Genomic DNA, 6,000 nt, shown 5'->3' on the forward strand with positions numbered 1-6,000 from the left:
CTACTGGTCCAGCATATAGCCATACTTGTGGATAGGCCTTTGTACCCATGGGGGGGTGAGGTTCTTTGCCTCACCTCTGTTGGCCCCCAAATACCAGTGGGGGGGTGAGGTTCTTTGCCTCACCTCTGTTGCCCCCCAAATTTTAGACCATCACAGGCAGAAGGGAGGAGAATGCAAAATGCAAGGACACCAAGCCAAATGATGGCTCTTTTTGGAAAAATTGTACCACCGATGACACCATCAGCAAAGATATTCCAGCACTACCACAATTCGCTGCACCAACAGATAGTTCACAGTGCATACAAGTGATACATAGTCCAGGCAAGTTCTGCAAGCAGTTCAAAGCAGAGGAATCTATTAATATGTCCATTTCCTCCCAAAGTAAATCAACTCCTTGATTGAGCATCACTTGTTGAGTTACATTATTCATTGATGCATCAGTTTATACAGTTTGTTGTGATAGCTATTGCAGAAGCTGTAGTTTGGTTTTATATTTATCTTTACCGGCACTGGGATGAAGATAGAAATTCTGGCAATGATGGCTAAAAAAATAATTATGTAACATTCCAGCAGGCACTAAAAGAAAGCAATTTTCTAAACAATTTAGTATCCTGAATAGAATTAGATATAATGAAAAGGAAAGGTAAAAGTAAACAAACAGATCTGTTAACCTTTTTTGTACATATTTTAAAACAATCCTCAACAGCTGTTTACCCAATTTAATAAACCATTTAAATCATGTGAATAATAAAAATATTTGGATCCATTTTTTCATCATTGCTCCTCATATATGATATATGGACATATGCACATACAGACATACAATACAAAACACAAGTGTGTACACATAACGTACAACACATAGGACAATAGTAAAGGCCTTGTAGCTTTTCACAGGTGAAATCTCCATTGCAATGTTTAAAAACTCCACAGTCAAAAAATAGAACTAATCAGAAAAACATTAACCTAGGTCTGTATGAGCTCAAAAGATAAAATAGAACTTCATGATGTGGTAAAAGGCAATAATAAAATAGATATTGAAAAAAGCATCCTGGTTACCACCTGGGTTTGACTCTTCTTTGGATATCCCATTGTTTTTCCTGTAACTTGCATATGGGTCTGAAGGTATTCCCACAAGCAAGCCCCAAGGTTTTTTACATTTGAAATAGGCTTTAATGGTGTTCATTATTCATTAGCCTCCAGGTGTGGGAGAACCACTGTGGCAGATGTAAGGATATCAGCTGTTATGAATTTGAGCCAAGTCATCTTCTTTTTAGTCTGTAGAAATTGCTTTAGTTAATCTCTCTGGAATCAAAATTGGCTGCTGTTCTCCCTGTGGAAACACACAAACACCCCCAACTCCAGACAATCACTGGGTCAGGACCTTTCCATTGTCCTGGTAGGATATCCTTCCAAAGTACCTTGGGCTTATGTACATTTTTTTGGACATATATGCCTTTCCGCAGCACTAAGCCCTGATGAATCCAAATTTTAAAAGTTTAGAGTAAAAAGGGTTATTTTAAGTTTATCTTTGGGGGATATATACCCCTTCCCAATTCCCTCTTTTTGCTTTAATAAGTACATTTTAATAGTTTGATGAGTTTTTTCAACTATGCCTTGTCCCTGTGGATTGTATGGAATTCCTGTTATATGAGTAATGCCAAATGATGAGCAAAATTGTTTAAAAGAGGTAGAAGTATAACCAGGGCCATTATCTGTTTTTGACTGTTTTGGAATGCCCACAGTGGCAAAAGTTTGCAAGCAATGAGCTATAATATCTTTAGTTTTTTCTCCAGCATGAAGGGAGCCCATCAAAAATCCAGAAGAAGTATCAACTGTAACATGCAAATATTTTAATTTTCCAAATTCTGGCAAGTGTGTCATGCCCATCTGCCAAATATGGTTAGGTATCAGTCCTCTAGGATTGACTCCAAGATTAACTTGTGTTAAAAAGGTCACACAATTTTGACAGTGTATTATTATTTGTCTATCTTGTTATTTAGTTAATTTAAAATGCTTTTTAAAGTATTTACATTGACATGGCATCTTTTATGAAAATTTTTAGCTTCTTCTAGTGAAGAGAAAATATGTATGTCATGTGTACTTTTATCTGCTGAATCATTGCCCAAACTAAGGGCTCCAGGCAATCCTGTATGTGCCCTGATATGCCCTGTAAAGAATGGATCTTTTCTGTCCCAGATTAGACTTTCTATAGTGGAAAGCAAAGAGAAAACAGTAGAGGAAGGGCAAATCCTACCAGCATCTATAAGGGATACTATAGCATTAACTATATACTGACTATCAGAAAATAAATTAAATACAGAATCTTTAAACATCACAAAAGCTTGTAAAACTGCATTAAGCTCTACCTTTTGAGCTGATTGTTTGGGTACTAAAAATGTAAAAGTTTGATCAGGGGTAACTACTGCTGCTGTACCATTATTTGACCCATCAATGAATATATTTGGAGCATTCATGATAGGTGTTTTTCTTGTCATTTTTGGGAAAACTATAGGATGCGAAGACCAAAAAGACAACAAAGGGTTAGATGGTAAGCGGTTATCAAATGAAACATTAGATTTACACATGATTATTGCCCAAGTATTTAACTCATAAGCTAACTCATCAATTTGATCCATAGTATATGGAGTAATAATTTTATTGGGAGAAATTCCAAACACTCCCTTTGCTGCTTTTATTCTTTTGAGTATTAATTGTCCTAGAGCCTCAGGATACCTAGTAAGAATAGTGTTAGGAGAATAAGATAAATGTATCCATAATAATGGACCTTCTTGCCAAAATACTGCTGTAGGAATATTTTTGTTGGTATTACAATAAATAATAAAGGCAAACTTATATCAATTCTATCTAAATGCATATTTTCCATATATGTTTCAATGATTTTTAATGTCTTTCTTGCTTCAGGCGTTAACATGCGGGGTGAATTTGGATCTGATGGACCTCTTAGGATATTAAATAAAGGTCCCAACTCTCCTGTTGTTATGCCTAGATAAGGCCTTATCCAATTTATGTCTCCTAATAACTTTTGAAAGTCGTTAAGTGATTTGAGTTGATCTACTCGTATTTGAATTTTTGGTGGATGGACCATGGTTGAGGATAATAGAACTCCTAAATAATTAATTGAAAAATTTAATTGTACTTTATCTATTGCTATCTCTAGATTATAATTTTTTAATAAGTTTGTAAGTATGGCATAACATTCTAGCAATGTGTTTTTATCTTTCTGTGCTAATAATACATCATCCATATAGTGAAATATTTGTAGTTCAGGATTTTGATTTCTAAGTAGCTGGATTGCTTTGTTAACATAAATTTGACACATAGTTGGGCTGTTAGCCATCCCTTGAGAGAGTACTTTCTATTCATATCTCTGATCAGGACCTTCATGATTCAGTGCAAGGATAGTAAATGCAAAACGTGGACTATCCTCAGGATGAATTGGAATTGAAAAAAAACAATCTTTAATATCTATAGCTAAAACATACCAGGTTTTTGGCAAAGCAGACAATTGGGGAATCCCTGATTGAGCAGGTCCCATAATAACCATCTCATTATTAATGCCTCTTAAATCTTGCAATAATCTCCATTTACCAGATTTCTTTTTGATGACAAAAATGGGAGTATTATAGGGAGATACAGAAGGTTGTATATGTCCCTCCACTAATTGTTGTTTAACCAGGTCATGGGCTACTTGTATCTTTTCTTTAGTCAGGGGCCACTGAGAAACGCATACTGGTCTTTCTGATTTCCAAGTAATTTTTATTGTCTCAGTGACCCCTCCTGAAAACCCAATCCATGTCTGTCTCTTCCTTGATCTATTTGTATTGGTGCTGCTATACATTGTTCTTGTTCTCCTAATCTTTTTCCTTTCCTAAAACCTTGTCTAGCCATAATAGTGGGTGCATTTGGATTGATGTTATTTGTTAATGTCAAACCTAATTGATCTAGGACATCTCGTTCCCATAAATTTATAGGAAGATGATCCAGTACATATGGCTGTATAGTTCCTTCACATCCTTCGGGATCCTTCCAATCTAATACCATCTCATTTCTATGGGGATTAGTTGCCACCCCTAGGCCTCAAAGCGTTTGAGTGGCTTGTTGTAACAGCCAATGTTTTGGCCATTCTTGATGAGAGATGATGCTAATGTCTGCACCTATGTTCAGTAGCCCATTAAATTAATGTCCTTGAATATTTAGTTTTAGCATTGGGCGAGAATCTAAATTAAAAGAAAGCATGGCCCAATCTACACCTGTGGAGCCTAATTCCCTGGAACCTCTTTCTATAGTACTACTGGAAAATTTATCATGCAGGCTGGGTATTATTAATAACTGTGCTATTCTATCTCCTGGTGAAATTACTGATATACCCCTTGGAGAACTGGCTATAATTTTTATTTCACCTTCATAATCAGGATCAATTACCCCAGGACTTATCATAAATCCTTTTAGAGTAGAAGAACTGGGTCCCAATAATAAGCCTACTATTCCTTGGGGAAGAGGTCCTTTTACCCCTGTGGGAATGATTTGAACTCCCATCTCTGGAGTTACTACTGCTCTGGCGGAGGCTCAGAAGTCCAACCCTGCAGTCCCTCTGGTTTGTCTGATGAGGTATCTAATGGATAATGTGTCCTGGGCACTACCTTGATGGTGTTGCTGGGTTCCTCCATTGCCCTGTTTATTTGTGGTCATGGGCCCCGGAGCATTGCGGCCCCCTGTCCATTTTTTGGCAATGGAGCCCGATGCTTTTCTCCACTATATCGTGGGTAAACACCTGGTCCTTGTCCATTTTTTGATAATGGAGTACCCTCTATGGTGGTTTGAGAATGGCATTCATTAGCCTAATATCTTCTTCTATGGCATCGTGGGGAAATACCCGGTATTCTACCCCTTTGATACCTAGTTTTGTTAAATCCTCCTCCTATGGGGCAACTCCTTTTAAAATGTCCAGTTTGTTCACAATTGTAGCATGTTTTTGGCCTGGCATCTAAAGCCTGTTACACTGCAGCTGCCAAGACTTGCCCTTGTTCATTAATGTCTCTACATAATTTAATATATGTGTTTAAATTTTCATGTTCCTATGGTCTAATGGCCTCCTTGCACCAACAATTTTCTTGTTCAAAGGCTAGCTGTTTAATTAATGGCATTGCTTGTTCTGTATCCCCAAAAACTCTGGTAGCTGTTTGAATAAGCCTATCTACAAATTCAGCTTAAGGTTCATTAGCTCCTTGTATTACCTTAGATGACTGACCTTGTAAATCTCCATGTCCTTGTAAAGTCTGCCATGCCCTAACTGCATCTGCAGCAATTTGTGAGTATATAGCAGGATCATATGCAATTTGTTGCTGCTGATCCTCATAAGGTCTCTTTCCTAACAACATATCTAAATTTCTCTGAGGATAACCGGCTGCTGCATTTTGCCTAGCCGTCTCTGTGCAAAATTCCTCATTGGCAACCTTCCATAACAGGTATTGTCCTCCATTTAGCACAGCTTTACACATACTAGTGCAATCTGCTGGTGTCATGTTCAAGTTGGTAATGGATTCGACCATGCTTACAGTGAAGGGTGCTTGAGGACCATAGGTTGTTACAGCCTCTTTTAGCTGCTTCACTATTTTGAAATCTAAAATATGGTAATTTTGCTGCCCTCCTGCCACCTCATACAGGGCATGCTAATCTTTGAGGTCCTGTCTCAGGATCCCATCTATCAACTACGGAGGTTGAGGGCCACTCAGCATATGTTGTCTCCATAGGTGGAGCTGTTGGTTGGACACTTACGCCCTCCAGTGATAGAAAGGTGTTAGTAGCAACCTCCCGTTATAACTTCTCTCCAGATAGCCCCTCCTTCTCTAAACTTTTTTCACCTGTCTGACTAACTCAACAGACTTCCTCTTTTACTTGATTTAAGATGTCTTCTCCTAGACGAAGCAAACAAGATTGTACCAATGTCCATTATGGTAATGTGCCAACTGGCAGAGT

The sequence above is a fragment of the Ictidomys tridecemlineatus genome, chromosome 5 (genome assembly GCF_052094955.1).
Source record: "Ictidomys tridecemlineatus isolate mIctTri1 chromosome 5, mIctTri1.hap1, whole genome shotgun sequence".
NCBI lineage: Eukaryota > Metazoa > Chordata > Mammalia > Rodentia > Sciuridae > Ictidomys > Ictidomys tridecemlineatus.